This window comes from Brienomyrus brachyistius, chromosome 2 (assembly GCF_023856365.1).
Source record: "Brienomyrus brachyistius isolate T26 chromosome 2, BBRACH_0.4, whole genome shotgun sequence".
Lineage (NCBI taxonomy): Eukaryota > Metazoa > Chordata > Actinopteri > Osteoglossiformes > Mormyridae > Brienomyrus > Brienomyrus brachyistius.
This window is the reverse complement of record NC_064534.1, coordinates 41,496,477-41,514,456: the sequence shown is the minus strand read 5'-3', so window position 1 is coordinate 41,514,456 and position 17,980 is coordinate 41,496,477. Positions and strand designations below refer to the sequence as shown.

Genomic DNA, 17,980 nt, shown 5'->3' with positions numbered 1-17,980 from the left:
AAACATCGACGGCCTCTTCTCTCTAAAAATTCACCAGACCGCTTCTACCACCAGCAAAGAAGTTTCCATCCCTAATTCCTCTGTGATTCCAACTAACCTAAACATTAAGCTGGCATTGAAGGGTGTGAATTACCCCGGCCAATCTGTTCTTTTAAATACAGCTTTTAGCAAGTTTTGAAAGGAGGAGAAGAGCAGATAATATGCCAATAATATCGAGTCTTCTGTGGCGAAGTGGTTTTTGCATAGAAAACAAAGTGGTGAGTTGAAGAGGAATTATATCAGTACTTTGTTTAAAACTGTGTGTAAAAAGCTGTCTCTTTATTATTAACAATAAGTTGTAAAACGTGAATGTGGAGTGACAGTCTTCAAGATTGTCAGAAGATCGCGCCCTGGTGGAATAAAGGCACGAACAGCTTACAGCACCTAGAATTACCAGGAAGTATTTAGAGTAAAACGGTTTCTAAAAGCTGCCTTTATGAATGAGAGAAAAAAAAATAATATATATAAAATAGTAAAATGGAAGGGGAGTGATAGATTTAAATTAATCGTGAAGTGGAGCGCCCCCTGTATAAAGTAAAAGTGAGAAAAGCTTACAGCACCTGGTATTCCCAGGTGGTCTCCCATCCAAGTACTAACCAGACCCTACCCTGCTTAGCTTCCGAGATCAGACGAGATCGGGCGTGTTCAGGGTGGTATGGCCGTAAGCGAGAGATGCTACCAAAAACAGCCCTTTTGCATTACACGCGTCTATACATGCCAGTTAGTCCCATTGGATCCAACTCCTGGTTTTTTATTTTTTTTATCTGACTCACACTGCAGCCCCACCATCCAATCGGCAGCGCCGGACCCACACCAAACATTCACCAAACTACTCAGCCGGCAGCCTACCACAATTATTCCATTCTTTCCGCATCCGCACACTTCCTTCTTTTTAACTCCTTTTCACTAACGCACAGGTTAATCGCCGCACGTCCCCCGCCGGCAAACATTACTCCTTTGCCTACTGCATGCAGGCTTCTCTTAACGACCCTCTGTTATCAACTCCGCTAACAGCCACAAAATCTTCGCCGCACGAAGCCCACTGGTAGCTGCTGAATCACATGCTTCCCCAAAACGTCGCGCTGTCAGAACACTGGGAGCTACACTCACCAATAAGTCCATACTGCAGGCTGCAGCCAGAACAATTTTCTACATTCAAACATCGACGGCCTCTTCTCTCTAAAAATTCACCAGACCGCTTCTACCACCAGCAAAGAAGTTTCCATCCCTAATTCCTCTGTGATTCCCACTAACCTAAACATTAAGCTGGCATTGAAGGGTGTGAATTACCCCGGCCAATCTGTTATTTTAAATACAGCTTTTAGCAAGTTTTGAAAGGAGAAGAGCAGAACTTGCTATGCCAATAATATCGAGTCTTCTGTGGCAAAGTGGTTTTTGCATAGAAAACAAAGCGGTCAGTTGAAGAGGAATGATATCAGTACTTTGTTTAAAACTGTGTGTAAAAAGCTGTCTCTTTATCATTAACAATAAGTTGTAAAACGTGAATGGGGAGTGACAGTCTTCAAGTTTGTGAGAAGATCGCGCCCTGGTGGAATAAAGGCACTAACAGCTTACAGCACCTAGAATTACCAGGAAGTATTTAGAGTAAAACGGTTTCTAAAAGCTGCCTTTATGAATGAGAGAAAAAAAATATATATATATAAAATAGTAAAATGGAAGGGGAGTGATAGATTTAAATTAATCGTGAAGTGGAGCGCCCCCTGTATAAAGTAAAAATGAGAAAAGCTTACAGCACCTGGTATTCCCAGGTGGTCTCCCATCCAAGTACTAACCAGACCCTACCCTGCTTAGCTTCCGAGATCAGATGAGATCGGGCGTGTTCAGGGTGGTATGGCCGTAAGCGAGAGATGCTACCAAAAACAGCCCTTTTGCATTACACGCGTCTATACATGCCAGTTAGTCCCATTGGATCCAACTCCTGGTTTTTTATTTTTTTTATCTGACTCACACTGCAGCCCCACCATCCAATCGGCAGCGCCGGACCCACACCAAACATTCACCAAACTACTCAGCCGGCAGCCTACCACAATTATTCCATTCTTTCCGCATCCGCACACTTCCTTCTTTTTAACTCCTTTTCACTACCGCACAGGTTAATCGCCGCACGTCCCCCGCCGGCAAACATTACTCCTTTGCCTACTGCATGCAGGCTTCTCTTAACGACCCTCTGTTATCAACTCCGCTAACAGCCACAAAATCTCCGCCGCACGAAGCCCACTGGTAGCTGCTGAATCACATGCTTCCCCAAAACGTCGCGCTGTCAGAACACTGGGAGCTACACACACCAATAAGTCCATACTGCAGGCTGCAGCCAGAACAATTTTCTACATTCAAACATCGACGGCCTCTTCTCTCTAAAAATTCACCAGACCGCTTCTACCACCAGCAAAGAAGTTTCCATCCCTAATTCCTCTGTGATTCCCACTAACCTAAACATTAAGCTGGCATTGAAGGGTGTGAATTACCCCGGCCAATCTGTTCTTTTAAATACAGCTTTTAGCAAGTTTTGAAAGGAGAAGAGCAGAACTTGCTATGCCAATAATATCGAGTCTTCTGTGGCAAAGTGGTTTTTGCATAGAAAACAAAGCGGTCAGTTGAAGAGGAATGATATCAGTACTTTGTTTAAAACTGTGTGTAAAAAGCTGTCTCTTTATCATTAACAATAAGTTGTAAAACGTGAATGGGGAGTGACAGTCTTCAAGTTTGTGAGAAGATCGCGCCCTGGTGGAATAAAGGCACGAACAGCTTACAGCACCTAGAATTACCAGGAAGTATTTAGAGTAAAACGGTTTCTAAAAGCTGCCTTTATGAATGAGAGAAAAAAAAAATATATATATAAAATAGTAAAATGGAAGGGGAGTGATAGATTTAAATTAATCGTGAAGTGGAGCGCCCCCTGTATAAAGTAAAAATGAGAAAAGCTTACAGCACCTGGTATTCCCAGGTGGTCTCCCATCCAAGTACTAACCAGACCCTACCCTGCTTAGCTTCCGAGATCAGATGAGATCGGGCGTGTTCAGGGTGGTATGGCCGTAAGCGAGAGATGCTACCAAAAACAGCCCTTTTGCATTACACGCGTCTATACATGCCAGTTAGTCCCATTGGATCCAACTCCTGGTTTTTTATTTTTTTTATCTGACTCACACTGCAGCCCCACCATCCAATCGGCAGCGCCGGACCCACACCAAACATTCACCAAACTACTCAGCCGGCAGCCTACCACAATTATTCCATTCTTTCCGCATCCGCACACTTCCTTCTTTTTAACTCCTTTTCACTACCGCACAGGTTAATCGCCGCACGTCCCCCGCCGGCAAACATTACTCCTTTGCCTACTGCATGCAGGCTTCTCTTAACGACCCTCTGTTATCAACTCCGCTAACAGCCACAAAATCTCCGCCGCACGAAGCCCACTGGTAGCTGCTGAATCACATGCTTCCCCAAAACGTCGCGCTGTCAGAACACTGGGAGCTACACACACCAATAAGTCCATACTGCAGGCTGCAGCCAGAACAATTTTCTACATTCAAACATCGACGGCCTCTTCTCTCTAAAAATTCACCAGACCGCTTCTACCACCAGCAAAGAAGTTTCCATCCCTAATTCCTCTGTGATTCCCACTAACCTAAACATTAAGCTGGCATTGAAGGGTGTGAATTACCCCGGCCAATCTGTTCTTTTAAATACAGCTTTTAGCAAGTTTTGAAAGGAGAAGAGCAGAACTTGCTATGCCAATAATATCGAGTCTTCTGTGGCAAAGTGGTTTTTGCATAGAAAACAAAGCGGTCAGTTGAAGAGGAATGATATCAGTACTTTGTTTAAAACTGTGTGTAAAAAGCTGTCTCTTTATCATTAACAATAAGTTGTAAAACGTGAATGGGGAGTGACAGTCTTCAAGTTTGTGAGAAGATCGCGCCCTGGTGGAATAAAGGCACGAACAGCTTACAGCACCTAGAATTACCAGGAAGTATTTAGAGTAAAACGGTTTCTAAAAGCTGCCTTTATGAATGAGAGAAAAAAATATATATATATATAAAATAGTAAAATGGAAGGGGAGTGATAGATTTAAATTAATCGTGAAGTGGAGCGCCCCCTGTATAAAGTAAAAATGAGAAAAGCTTACAGCACCTGGTATTCCCAGGTGGTCTCCCATCCAAGTACTAACCAGACCCTACCCTGCTTAGCTTCCGAGATCAGATGAGATCGGGCGTGTTCAGGGTGGTATGGCCGTAAGCGAGAGATGCTACCAAAAACAACCCTTTTGCATTACACGCGTCTATACATGCCAGTTAGTCCCATTGGATCCAACTCCTGGTTTTTTATTTTTTTTATCTGACTCACACTGCAGCCCCACCATCCAATCGGCAGCGCCGGACCCACACCAAACATTCACCAAACTACTCAGCCGGCAGCCTACCACAATTATTCCATTCTTTCCGCATCCGCACACTTCCTTCTTTTTAACTCCTTTTCACTACCGCACAGGTTAATCGCCGCACGTCCCCCGCCGGCAAACATTACTCCTTTGCCTACTGCATGCAGGCTTCTCTTAACGACCCTCTGTTATCAACTCCGCTAACAGCCACAAAATCTCCGCCGCACGAAGCCCACTGGTAGCTGCTGAATCACATGCTTCCCCAAAACGTCGCGCTGTCAGAACACTGGGAGCTACACACACCAATAAGTCCATACTGCAGGCTGCAGCCAGAACAATTTTCTACATTCAAACATCGACGGCCTCTTCTCTCTAAAAATTCACCAGACCGCTTCTACCACCAGCAAAGAAGTTTCCATCCCTAATTTCTCTGTGATTCCCACTAACCTAAACATTAAGCTGGCATTGAAGGGTGTGAATTACCCCGGCCAATCTGTTCTTTTAAATACAGCTTTTAGCAAGTTTTGAAAGGAGAAGAGCAGAACTTGCTATGCCAATAATATCGAGTCTTCTGTGGCGAAGTGGTTTTTGCATAGAAAACAAAGCGGTCAGTTGAAGAGGAATAATATCAGTACTTTGTTTAAAACTGTGTGTAAAAAGCTGTCTCTTTATCATTAACAATAAGTTGTAAAACGTGAATGGGGAGTGACAGTCTTCAAGTTTGTGAGAAGATCGCGCCCTGGTGGAATAAAGGCACGAACAGCTTACAGCACCTAGAATTACCAGGAAGTATTTAGAGTAAAACGGTTTCTAAAAGCTGCCTTTATGAATGAGAGAAAAAAAAAAATATATATATAAAATAGTAAAATGGAAGGGGAGTGATAGATTTAAATTAATCGTGAAGTGGAGCGCCCCCTGTATAAAGTAAAAATGAGAAAAGCTTACAGCACCTGGTATTCCCAGGTGGTCTCCCATCCAAGTACTAACCAGACCCTACGCTGCTTAGCTTCCGAGATCAGACGAGATCGGGCGTGTTCAGGGTGGTATGGCCGTAAGCGAGAGATGCTACCAAAAACAGCCCTTTTGCATTACATGCGTCTATACATGCCAGTTAGTCCCATTGGATCCAACTCCTGGTTTTTTATTTTTTTATCTGACTCACACTGCAGCCCCACCATCCAATCGGCAGCGCCGGACCCACACCAAACATTCACCAAACTACTCAGCCGGCAGCCTACCACAATTATTCCATTCTTTCCGCATCCGCACACTTCCTTCTTTTTAACTCCTTTTCACTACCGCACAGGTTAATCGCCGCACGTCCCCCGCCGGCAAACATTACTCCTTTGCCTACTGCATGCAGGCTTCTCTTAACGACCCTCTGTTATCAACTCCGCTAACAGCCACAAAATCTCCGCCGCACGAAGCCCACTGGTAGCTGCTGAATCACATGCTTCCCCAAAACGTCGCGCTGTCAGAACACTGGGAGCTACACACACCAATAAGTCCATACTGCAGGCTGCAGCCAGAACAATTTTCTACATTCAAACATCGACGGCCTCTTCTCTCTAAAAATTCACCAGACCGCTTCTACCACCAGCAAAGAAGTTTCCATCCCTAATTCCTCTGTGATTCCCACTAACCTAAACATTAAGCTGGCATTGAAGGGTGTGAATTACCCCGGCCAATCTGTTCTTTTAAATACAGCTTTTAGCAAGTTTTGAAAGGAGAAGAGCAGAACTTGCTATGCCAATAATATCGAGTCTTCTGTGGCAAAGTGGTTTTTGCATAGAAAACAAAGCGGTCAGTTGAAGAGGAATGATATCAGTACTTTGTTTAAAACTGTGTGTAAAAAGCTGTCTCTTTATCATTAACAATAAGTTGTAAAACGTGAATGGGGAGTGACAGTCTTCAAGTTTGTGAGAAGATCGCGCCCTGGTGGAATAAAGGCACGAACAGCTTACAGCACCTAGAATTACCAGGAAGTATTTAGAGTAAAACAGTTTCTAAAAGCTGCCTTTATGAATGAGAGAAAAAAAAAATATATATATAAAATAGTAAAATGGAAGGGGAGTGATAGATTTAAATTAATCGTGAATTGGAGCGCCCCCTGTATAAAGTAAAAGTGAGAAAAGCTTACAGCACCTGGTATGCCCAGGAGGTCTCCCATCCAAGTACTAACCAGACCCTACCCTGCTTAGCTTCCGAGATCAGACGAGATCGGGCGTGTTCAGGGTGGTATGGCCGTAAGCGAGAGATGCTACCAAAAACAGCCCTTTTGCATTACACGCCTCTATACATGCCAGTTGGTCCCATTGGATCCTACTAATGTTCTTTTTTTTTTTTTTATCTGACTCACACTGCAGCCCCACCATCCAATCGGCAGCGCCGGACCCACACCAAACATTTACCAAACTACTCAGCCGGCAGCCTACCACAATTATTCCATTCTTTCCGCATCCGCACACTTCCTTCTTTTTAACTCCTTTTCACTACCGCACAGGTTAATCGCCGCACGTCCCCCGCCGGCAAACATTACTCCTTTGCCTACTGCATGCAGGCTTCTCTTAACGACCCTCTGTTATCAACTCCGCTAACAGCCACAAAATCTCCGCCGCACGAAGCCCACTGGTAGCTGCTGAATCACATGCTTCCCCAAAACGTCGCGCTGTCAGAACACTGGGAGCTACACACACCAACAAGTCCATACTGCAGGCTGCAGCCAGAACAATTTTCTACATTCAAACATCGACGGCCTCTTCTCTCTAAAAATTCACCAGACCGCTTCTACCACCAGCAAAGAAGTTTCCATCCCTAATTCCTCTGTGATTCCCACTAACCTAAACATTAAGCTGGCATTGAAGGGTGTGAATTACCCCGGCCAATCTGTTCTTTTAAATACAGCTTTTAGCAAGTTTTGAAAGGAGGAGAAGAGCAGACCTTGCTATGCCAATAATATCGAGTCTTCTGTGGCGAAGTGGTTTTTGCATAGAAAACAAAGCGGTCAGTTGAAGAGGAATAATATCAGTACTTTGTTTAAAACTGTGTGTAAAAAGCTGTCTCTTTATCATTAACAATAAGTTGTAAAACGTGAATGGGGAGTGACAGTCTTCAAGTTTGTGAGAAGATCGCGCCCTGGTGGAATAAAGGCACGAACAGCTTACAGCACCTAGAATTACCAGGAAGTATTTAGAGTAAAACGGTTTCTAAAAGCTGGCTTTATGAAAGAGAGAAAAAAAAATATATTTAAAATAGTAAAATGGAAGGGGAGTGCTAGTTTTAAATTAATCGTGAAGTGGAGCGCCCCCTGTATAAAGTAAAAGTGAGAAAAGCTTACAGCACCTGGTATGCCCAGGAGGTCTCACATCCAAGTATTAACCAGACCCTACCCTGCTTGGCTTCTGAGATCAGACGAGATCGGGCGTGTTCAGGGTGGTATGGCCGTAAGCGAGAGATGCTACCAAAAACAGCCCTTTTGCATTACACGCCTCTATACATGCCAGTTGGTCCCATTGGATCCTACTAATGTTCTTTTTTTTTTTTTTATCTGACTCACACTGCAGCCCCACCATCCAATCGGCAGCGCCGGACCCACACCAAACATTCACCAAACTACTCAGCCGGCAGCCTACCACAATTATTCCATTCTTTCCGCATCCGCACACTTCCTTCTTTTTAACTCCTTTTCACTACCGCACAGGTTAATCGCCGCACGTCCCCCGCCGGCAAACATTACTCCTTTGCCTACTGCATGCAGGCTTCTCTTAACGACCCTCTGTTATCAACTCCGCTAACAGCCACAAAATCTCCGCCGCACGAAGCCCACTGGTAGCTGCTGAATCACATGCTTCCCCAAAACGTCGCGCTGTCAGAACACTGGGAGCTACACACACCAACAAGTCCATACTGCAGGCTGCAGCTAGAACAATTTTCTACATTCAAACATCGACGGCCTCTTCTCTCTAAAAATTCACCAGACCGCTTCTACCACCAGCAAAGAAGTTTCCATCCCTAATTCCTCTGTGATTCCCACTAACCTAAACATTAAGCTGGCATTGAAGGGTGTGAATTACCCCGGCCAATCTGTTCTTTTAAATACAGCTTTTAGCAAGTTTTGAAAGGAGAAGAGCAGAACTTGCTATGCCAATAATATCGAGTCTTCTGTGGCGAAGTGGTTTTTGCATAGAAAACAAAGCGGTCAGTTGAAGAGGAATAATATCAGTACTTTGTTTAAAACTGTGTGTAAAAAGCTGTCTCTTTATCATTAACAATAAGTTGTAAAACGTGAATGGGGAGTGGCAGTCTTCAAGTTTGTGAGAAGATCGCGCCCTGGTGGAATAAAGGCACGAAGAGCTTACAGCACCTAGAATTACCAGGCAGTATTTAGAGTAAAACGGTTTCTAAAAGCTGGCTTTATGAAAGAGAGAAAAAAAATATATATATAAAATAGTAAAATGGAAGGGGAGTGCTAGATTTAAATTAATCGTGAAGTGGAGCGCCCCCTGTATAAAGTAAAAGTGAGAAAAGCTTACAGCACCTGGTATGCCCAGGAGGTCTCCCATCCAAGTACTAACCAGACCCTACCCTGCTTAGCTTCCAAGATCAGACGAGATCGGGCGTGTTCAGGGTGGTATGGCCGTAAGCGAGAGATGCTACCAAAAACAGCCCTTTTGCATTACACGCCTCTATACATGCCAGTTGGTCCCATTGGATCCTACTAATGTTCTTTTTTTTTTTTTTATCTGACTCACACTGCAGCCCCACCATCCAATCGGCAGCGCCGGACCCACACCAAACATTTACCAAACTACTCAGCCGGCAGCCTACCACAATTATTCCATTCTTTCCGCATCCGCACACTTCCTTCTTTTTAACTCCTTTTCACTACCGCACAGGTTAATCGCCGCACGTCCCCCGCCGGCAAACATTACTCCTTTGCCTACTGCATGCAGGCTTCTCTTAACGACCCTCTGTTATCAACTCCGCTAACAGCCACAAAATCTCCGCCGCACGAAGCCCACTGGTAGCTGCTGAATCACATGCTTCCCCAAAACGTCGCGCTGTCAGAACACTGGGAGCTACACACACCAACAAGTCCATACTGCAGGCTGCAGCCAGAACAATTTTCTACATTCAAACATCGACGGCCTCTTCTCTCTAAAAATTCACCAGACCGCTTCTACCACCAGCAAAGAAGTTTCCATCCCTAATTCCTCTGTGATTCCCACTAACCTAAACATTAAGCTGGCATTGAAGGGTGTGAATTACCCCGGCCAATCTGTTCTTTTAAATACAGCTTTTAGCAAGTTTTGAAAGGAGGAGAAGAGCAGACCTTGCTATGCCAATAATATCGAGTCTTCTGTGGCGAAGTGGTTTTTGCATAGAAAACAAAGCGGTCAGTTGAAGAGGAATAATATCAGTACTTTGTTTAAAACTGTGTGTAAAAAGCTGTCTCTTTATCATTAACAATAAGTTGTAAAACGTGAATGGGGAGTGACAGTCTTCAAGTTTGTGAGAAGATCGCGCCCTGGTGGAATAAAGGCACGAACAGCTTACAGCACCTAGAATTACCAGGAAGTATTTAGAGTAAAACGGTTTCTAAAAGCTGGCTTTATGAAAGAGAGAAAAAAAAATATATTTAAAATAGTAAAATGGAAGGGGAGTGCTAGTTTTAAATTAATCGTGAAGTGGAGCGCCCCCTGTATAAAGTAAAAGTGAGAAAAGCTTACAGCACCTGGTATGCCCAGGAGGTCTCACATCCAAGTATTAACCAGACCCTACCCTGCTTGGCTTCTGAGATCAGACGAGATCGGGCGTGTTCAGGGTGGTATGGCCGTAAGCGAGAGATGCTACCAAAAACAGCCCTTTTGCATTACACGCCTCTATACATGCCAGTTGGTCCCATTGGATCCTACTAATGTTCTTTTTTTTTTTTTATCTGACTCACACTGCAGCTCCACCATCCAATCGGCAGCGCCGGACCCACACCAAACATTCACCAAACTACTCAGCCGGCAGCCTACCACAATTATTCCATTCTTTCCGCATCCGCACACTTCCTTCTTTTTAACTCCTTTTCACTACCGCACAGGTTAATCGCCGCACGTCCCCCGCCGGCAAACATTACTCCTTTGCCTACTGCATGCAGGCTTCTCTTAACGACCCTCTGTTATCAACTCCGCTAACAGCCACAAAATCTCCGCCGCACGAAGCCCACTGGTAGCTGCTGAATCACATGCTTCCCCAAAACGTCGCGCTGTCAGAACACTGGGAGCTACACACACCAACAAGTCCATACTGCAGGCTGCAGCCAGAACAATTTTCTACATTCAAACATCGACGGCCTCTTCTCTCTAAAAATTCACCAGACCGCTTCTACCACTAGCAAAGAAGTTTCCATCCCTAATTCCTCTGTGATTCCCACTAACCTAAACATTAAGCTGGCATTGAAGGGTGTGAATTACCCCGGCCAATCTGTTCTTTTAAATACAGCTTTTAGCAAGTTTTGAAAGGAGAAGAGCAGAACTTGCTATGCCAATAATATCGAGTCTTCTGTGGCGAAGTGGTTTTTGCATAGAAAACAAAGCGGTCAGTTGAAGAGGAATAATATCAGTACTTTGTTTAAAACTGTGTGTAAAAAGCTGTCTCTTTATCATTAACAATAAGTTGTAAAACGTGAATGGGGAGTGACAGTCTTCAAGTTTGTGAGAAGATCGCGCCCTGGTGGAATAAAGGCACGAACAGCTTACAGCACCTAGAATTACCAGGAAGTATTTAGAGTAAAACGGTGTGTAAAAGCTGCCTTTATGAATAAGAGAAAAAAATATATATATATATAAAATAGTAAAATGGAAGGGGAGTGATAGATTTAAATTAATCGTGAAGTGGAGCGCCCCCTGTATAAAGTAAAAGTGAGAAAAGCTTACAGCACCTGGTATTCCCAGGAGGTCTCCCATTCAAGTACTAACCAGACCCTACCCTGATTGGCTTCCGAGATCGGATGAGATCGGGCGTGTTCAGGCTGGCATGGCCATAAGCGAGAGACGCTACCAAAAACAGCCCTTTTGCATTACACGCCTCTATACATGCCAGTTGGTCCCATTGGATCCTACTAATGTTTTTTTTTTTTTTTATCTGACTCACACTGCAGCCCCACCATCCAATCGGCAGCGCCGGACCCACACCAAACATTCACCAAACTACTCAGCCGGCAGCCTACCACAATTATTCCATTCTTTCCGCATCCGCACACTTCCTTCTCTTTAACTCCTTTTCACTACCGCACAGGTTAATCGCCGCACGTCCCCCGCCAGCAAACATTACTCCTTTGCCTACTGCATGCAGGCTTCTCTTAACGACCCTCTGTTATCAACTCTGCTAACAGCCACAAAATCTCCGCCGCACGAAGCCCACTGGTAGCTGCTGAATCACATGCTTCCCCAAAACGTTGCGCTGTCAGAACACTGGGAGCTACACACACCAACAAGTCCATACTGCAGGCTGCAGCCAGAACAATTTTCTACATTCAAACATCGACGGCCTCTTCTCTCTAAAAATTCACCAGACCGCTTCTACCACCAGCAAAGAAGTTTCCATCCCTAATTCCTCTGTGATTCCCACAAACCTAAACATTAAGCTGGCATTGAAGGGTGTGAATTACCCCGTCCAATCTGTTCTTTTAAATACAGCTTTTAGCAAGTTTTGAAAGGAGAAGAGCAGAACTTGCTATGCCAATAATATCGAGTCTTCTGTGGCGAAGTGGTTTTTGCATAGAAAACAAAGCGGTCAGTTGAAGAGGAATAATATCAGTACTTTGTTTAAAACTGTGTGTAAAAAGCTGTCTCTTTATCATTAACAATAAGTTGTAAAACGTGAATGGGGAGTGACAGTCTTCAAGTTTGTGAGAAGATCGCGCCCTGGTGGAATAAAGGCACGAACAGCTTACAGCACCTAGAATTACCAGGCAGTATTTAGAGTAAAACGGTTTCTAAAAGCTGCCTTTATGAAAGAGAGAATATATATATATATATATATATATATATATATATAAAATAGTAAAATGGAAGGGGAGTGATAGATTTAAATTAATCGTGAAGTGGATCGCCCCCTGTATAAAGTAAAAGTGAGAAAAGCTTACAGCACCTGGTATTCCCAGGTGGTCTCCCTTCCAAGTACTAACCAGACCATACTCTGCTTAGCTTTCAAGATCAGGCATGTTCAGGGTGGTATGGCCGTAAGCGAGAGACGCTACCCAAAACAGCCCTTTTGCATTACACGCGTCTATACATGCCAGTAAGTCCCATTGGATCCTACTCCTGGTTTTTTTTTTTTTTTTATCTGACTCACACTGCAGCACCACCATCCAATCGGCAGCGCCGGACCCACACCAAACATTCACCAAACTACTCAGCCGGCAGCCTACCACAATTATCCCATTCTTTCCGCATCCGCACACTTCCTTCTTTTTAACTCCTTTTCACTACCGCACAGGTTAATCGCCGCACGTCCCCCGCCGGCAAACATTACTCCTTTGCCTACTGCATGCAGGCTTCTCTTAACGACCCTCTGTTATCAACTCCGCTAACAGCCACAAAATCTCCGCCGCACGAAGCCCACTGGTAGCTGCTGAATCACATGCTTCCCCAAAACGTCGCGCTGTCAGAACACTGGGAGCTACACACACCAACAAGTCCATACTGCAGGCTGCAGCCAGAACAATTTTCTACATTCAAACATCGACGGCCTCTTCTCTCTAAAAATTCACCAGACCGCTTCTACCACCAGCAAAGAAGTTTCCATCCCTAATTCCTCTGTGATTCCCACTAACCTAAACATTAAGCTGGCATTGAAGGGTGTGAATTACCCCGGCCAATCTGTTCTTTTAAATACAGCTTTTAGCAAGTTTTGAAAGGAGAAGAGCAGAACTTGCTATGCCAATAATATCGAGTCTTCTGTGGCGAAGTGGTTTTTGCATAGAAAACAAAGCGGTCAGTTGAAGAGGAATAATATCAGTACTTTGTTTAAAACTGTGTGTAAAAAGATGTCTCTTTATCATTAACAATAAGTTGTAAAACGTGAATGGGGAGTGACAGTCTTCAAGTTTGTGAGAAGATCGCGCCCTGGTGGAATAAAGGCACGAACAGCTTACAGCACCTAGAATTACCAGGAAGTATTTAGAGTAAAACGGTTTCTAAAAGCTGCCTTTATGAATGAGAGAAAAAAAAAAAAATAAATATATATATATATATATATATATATATATATATATAAAATAGTAAAATGGAAGGGGAGTGATAGATTTAAATTAATCGTGAAGTGGAGCGCCCCCTGTATAAAGTAAAAGTGAGAAAAGCTTACAGCACCTGGTATTCCCAGGAGGTCTCCCATCCAAGTACTAACCAGACCCTACCCTGCTTATCTTCCAAGATCAGACGAGATCGGGCGTGTTCAGGGTGGTATGGCCGTAACCGAGAGATGCTACCAAAAACAGCCCTTTTGCATTACACGCCTCTATACATGCCAGTTGGTCCCATTGGATCCTACTAATGTTTTTTTTTTTTTTTTTATCTGACTCACACTGCAGCCCCACCATCCAATCGGCAGCGCCGGACCCACACCAAACATTCACCAAACTACTCAGCCGGCAGCCTACCACAATTATTCCATTCTTTCCGCATCTGCACACTTCCTTCTTTTTAACTCCTTTTCACTACCGCACAGGTTAATCGCCGCACGTCCCCCGCCGGCAAACATTACTCCTTTGCCTACTGCATGCAGGCTTCTCTTAACGACCCTCTGTTATCAACTCCGCTAACAGCCACAAAATCTCCGCCGCACGAAGCCCACTGGTAGCTGCTGAATCACATGCTTCCCCAAAACGTCATGCTGTCAGAACACTGGGAGCTACACACACCAACAAGTCCATACTGCAGGCTGCAGCCAGAACAATTTTCTACATTCAAACATCGACGGCCTCTTCTCTCTAAAAATTCACCAGACCGCTTCTACCACCAGCAAAGAAGTTTCCATCCCTAATTCCTCTGTGATTCCCACTAACCTAAACATTAATCTGGCATTGAAGGGTGTGAATTACCCCGGCCAACCTGCTCTTTTAAATACAGCTTTTAGCGAGTTTTGAAAGGAGGAGAAGAGCAGACCTTGCTATGCCAATAATATCGAGTCTTCTGTGGAGAAGTGGTTTTTGCATAGAAAACACAGCTTACAGCACCTAGAATTACCAGGAAGTATTTAGAGTAAAACGGTTTCTAAAAGCTGCCTTTATGAATGAGAGAAAAAAAAATATATATATATAAAATAGTAAAATGGAAGGGGAGTGATAGATTTAAATTAATCGTGAAGTGGAGCGCCCCCTGTATAAAGTAAAAGTGAGAAAAGCTTACAGCACCTGGTATTCCCAGGTGGTCTCCCATCCAAGTACTAACCAGACCCTACCCTGCTTAGCTTCCGAGACCAGAGGAGATCAGGCGTGTTCAGGGTGGTATGGCCGTAAGCGAGAGATGCTACCAAAAACATCCCTTTTGCATTACACGCCTCTATACATGCCAGTTGGTCCCATTGGATCCTACTAATGTTCTTTTTTTTTTTTTTTATCTGACTCACACTGCAGCCCCACCATCCAATCGGCAGCGCCGGACCCACACCAAACATTCACCAAACTACTCAGCCGGCAGCCTACCACAATTATTCCATTCTTTCCACATCCGCACACTTCCTTCTTTTTAACTCCTTTTCACTACCGCACAGGTTAATCGCCGCACGTCCCCCGCCGGCAAACATTACTCCTTTGCCTACTGCATGTAGGCTTCTCTTAACGACCCTCTGTTATCAACTCCGCTAACAGCCACAAAATCTCCGCCGCACGAAGCCCACTGGTAGCTGCTGAATCACATGCTTCCCCAAAACATCGCGCTGTCAGAACACTGGGAGCTACACACACCAACAAGTCCATACTGCAGGCTGCAGCCAGAACTATTTTCTACATTCAAACATCGACGGCCTCTTCTCTCTAAAAATTCACCAGACCGCTTCTACCACCAGCAAAGAAGTTTCCATCCCTAATTCCTCTGTGATTCCCACTAACCTAAACATTAAGCTGGCATTGAAGGGTGTGAATTACCCCGGCCAATCTGTTCTTTTAAATACAGCTTTTAGCAAGTTTTGAAAGGAGGAGAAGAGCAGAACTTGCTATGCCAATAATATCGAGTCTTCTGTGGCGAAGTGGTTTTTGCATAGAAAACAAAGCGGTCAGTTGAAGAGGAATAATATCAGTACTTTGTTTAAAACTGTGTGTAAAAAGCTGTCTCTTTATCATTAACAATAAGTTGTAAAACGTGAATGGGGAGTGACAGTCTTCAAGTTTGTGAGAAGATCGCGCCCTGGTGGAATAAAGGCACGAACAGCTTACAGCACCTAGAATTACCAGGAAGTATTTAGAGTAAAACAGTTTCTAAAAGCTGCCTTTATGAATGAGAGAAAAAAAAAAAATATATATATATATATATATAAAATAGTAAAATGGAAGGGGAGTGATAGATTTAAATTAATCGTGAAGTGGAGCGCCCCCTGTATAAAGTAAAAGTGAGAAAAGCTTACAGCACCTGGTATTCCCAGGAGGTCTCCCATCCAAGTACTAACCAGACCCTACCCTGCTTAGTTTCCGAGATCAGACGAGATCGGGCGTGTTCAGGGTGGTATGGCCGCAAGCGAGAGATGCTACCAAAAACAGCCCTTTTGCATTACACGCCTCTATACATGCCAGTTGGTCCCATTGGATCCTACTAATGTTCTTTTTTTTTTTTATCTGACTCACACTGCAGCCCCACCATCCAATCGGCAGCGCCGGACCCACACCAAACATTCACCAAACTACTCAGCCGGCAGCCTACCACAATTATTCCATTCTTTCCGCATCCGCACACTTCCTTCTTTTAACTCCTTTTCACTACCGCACAGGTTAATCGCCGCACGTCCCCCGCCGGCAAACATTACTCCTTTGCCTACTGCATGCAGGCTTCTCTTAACGACCCTCTGTTATCAACTCCGCTAACAGCCACAAAATCTCCGCCGCACGAAGCCCACTGGTAGCTGCTGAATCACATGCTTCCCCAAAACGTCACGCTGTCAGAACACTGGGAGCTACACACACCAACAAGTCCATACTGCAGGCTGCAGCCAGAACAATTTTCTACATTCAAACATCGACGGCCTCTTCTCTCTAAAAATTCAGCAGACCGCTTCTACCACCAGCAAAGAAGTTTCCATCCCTAATTCCTCTGTGATTCCCACTAACCTAAACATTAAGCTGGCATTGAAGGGTGTGAATTACCCCGGCCAATCTGTTCTTTTAAATACAGCTTTTAGCAAGTTTTGAAAGGAGAAGAGCAGAACTTGCTATGCCAATAATATCGAGTCTTCTGTGGCGAAGTGGTTTTTGCATAGAAAACAAAGCGGTCAGTTGAAGAGGAATAATATCAGTACTTTGTTTAAAACTGTGTGTAAAAAGCTGTCTCTTTATCATTAACAATAAGTTGTAAAACGTGAATGGGGAGTGACAGTCTTCAAGTTTGTGAGAAGATCGCTCCCTGGTGGAATAAAGGCACGAACAGCTTACAGCACCTAGAATTACCAGGAAGTATTTAGAGTAAAACGGTTTCTAAAAGCTGCCTTTATGAATGAGAGAAAAAAAAAATATATATATATATATATATATAAAATAGTAAAATGGAAGGGGAGTGATAGATTTAAATTAATCGTGAAGTGGAGCGCCCCCTGTATAAAGTAAAAGTGAGAAAAGCTTACAACACCTGGTATTCCCAGGAGGTCTCCCATCCAAGTACTAACCAGACCCTACCCTGCTTGGCTTCCGAGATCAGACAAGATCGGGCGTGTTCAGGGTGGTATGGCCGTAAGCGAGAGATGCTACTAAAAACAGCCCTTTTGCATTACACGCCTCTATACATGCCAGTTGGTCCCATTGGATCCTACTAATGTTCTTTCTTTTTTTTTTATCTGACTCACACTGCAGCACCACCATCCAATCGGCAGCGCCGGACCCACACCAAACATTCACCAAACTACTCAGCCGGCAGCCTACCACAATTATTCCATTCTTTCCGCATCCGCACACTTCCTTCTTTTTAACTCCTTTTCACTACCGCACAGGTTAATCGCCGCACGTCCCCCGCCGGCAAACATTACTCCTTTGCCTACTGCATGCAGGCTTCTCTTAACGACCCTCTGTTATCAACTCCGCTAACAGCCACAAAATCTCCGCCGCACGAAGCCCACTGGTAGCTGCTGAATCACATGCTTCCCCAAAACGTCGCGCTGTCAGAACACTGGGAGCTACACACACCAACAAGTCCATACTGCAGGCTGCAGCCAGAACAATTTTCTACATTCAAACATCGACGGCCTCTTCTCTCTAAAAATTCACCAGACCGCTTCTACCACCAGCAAAGAAGTTTCCATCCCTAATTCCTCTGTGATTCCCACTAACCTAAACATTAAGCTGGCATTGAAGGG

At 44.3% G+C, this 17,980-nt stretch overlaps 12 non-coding genes and 3 pseudogenes across 12 annotated transcripts; all 15 read right to left on the bottom strand.

Annotated features, from left to right (window-relative positions):
- Positions 1 to 587: 587 nt before the first annotated feature.
- LOC125737069 (5S ribosomal RNA) lies at positions 588 to 706 on the bottom strand. The gene has a single exon (XR_007396335.1). It is a non-coding gene; the product is annotated as a 5S ribosomal RNA (ribosomal RNA).
- Positions 707 to 1,783: 1,077 nt separating this feature from the next.
- Positions 1,784 to 1,902, bottom strand: LOC125733639 (5S ribosomal RNA). The gene has a single exon (XR_007392977.1). It is a non-coding gene; the product is annotated as a 5S ribosomal RNA (ribosomal RNA).
- A 1,077-nt stretch (positions 1,903 to 2,979) lies between these two features.
- Positions 2,980 to 3,098, bottom strand: LOC125733627 (5S ribosomal RNA). Its single transcript, XR_007392966.1, has one exon. It is a non-coding gene; the product is annotated as a 5S ribosomal RNA (ribosomal RNA).
- Positions 3,099 to 4,176: 1,078 nt separating this feature from the next.
- Positions 4,177 to 4,295, bottom strand: LOC125733616 (5S ribosomal RNA). The gene has a single exon (XR_007392955.1). It is a non-coding gene; the product is annotated as a 5S ribosomal RNA (ribosomal RNA).
- A 1,078-nt stretch (positions 4,296 to 5,373) lies between these two features.
- Positions 5,374 to 5,492, bottom strand: LOC125734025 (5S ribosomal RNA). The gene has a single exon (XR_007393354.1). It is a non-coding gene; the product is annotated as a 5S ribosomal RNA (ribosomal RNA).
- Positions 5,493 to 6,568: 1,076 nt separating this feature from the next.
- Positions 6,569 to 6,687, bottom strand: LOC125733841 (5S ribosomal RNA). Its single transcript, XR_007393176.1, has one exon. It is a non-coding gene; the product is annotated as a 5S ribosomal RNA (ribosomal RNA).
- A 1,078-nt stretch (positions 6,688 to 7,765) lies between these two features.
- Positions 7,766 to 7,884, bottom strand: LOC125731764 (5S ribosomal RNA; annotated as a pseudogene).
- A 1,076-nt stretch (positions 7,885 to 8,960) lies between these two features.
- On the bottom strand, positions 8,961 to 9,079 carry LOC125735319 (5S ribosomal RNA). Its single transcript, XR_007394617.1, has one exon. It is a non-coding gene; the product is annotated as a 5S ribosomal RNA (ribosomal RNA).
- Positions 9,080 to 10,157: 1,078 nt separating this feature from the next.
- LOC125731763 (5S ribosomal RNA) lies at positions 10,158 to 10,276 on the bottom strand (annotated as a pseudogene).
- Positions 10,277 to 11,354: 1,078 nt separating this feature from the next.
- On the bottom strand, positions 11,355 to 11,473 carry LOC125730198 (5S ribosomal RNA). The gene has a single exon (XR_007390571.1). It is a non-coding gene; the product is annotated as a 5S ribosomal RNA (ribosomal RNA).
- A 1,092-nt stretch (positions 11,474 to 12,565) lies between these two features.
- On the bottom strand, positions 12,566 to 12,674 carry LOC125732306 (5S ribosomal RNA; annotated as a pseudogene).
- A 1,111-nt stretch (positions 12,675 to 13,785) lies between these two features.
- Positions 13,786 to 13,904, bottom strand: LOC125735358 (5S ribosomal RNA). The gene has a single exon (XR_007394654.1). It is a non-coding gene; the product is annotated as a 5S ribosomal RNA (ribosomal RNA).
- A 924-nt stretch (positions 13,905 to 14,828) lies between these two features.
- On the bottom strand, positions 14,829 to 14,947 carry LOC125735333 (5S ribosomal RNA). Its single transcript, XR_007394630.1, has one exon. It is a non-coding gene; the product is annotated as a 5S ribosomal RNA (ribosomal RNA).
- A 1,094-nt stretch (positions 14,948 to 16,041) lies between these two features.
- LOC125734570 (5S ribosomal RNA) lies at positions 16,042 to 16,160 on the bottom strand. Its single transcript, XR_007393877.1, has one exon. It is a non-coding gene; the product is annotated as a 5S ribosomal RNA (ribosomal RNA).
- A 1,087-nt stretch (positions 16,161 to 17,247) lies between these two features.
- Positions 17,248 to 17,366, bottom strand: LOC125735578 (5S ribosomal RNA). Its single transcript, XR_007394872.1, has one exon. It is a non-coding gene; the product is annotated as a 5S ribosomal RNA (ribosomal RNA).
- Between the last annotated feature and the right edge of the window lie 614 nt (positions 17,367 to 17,980).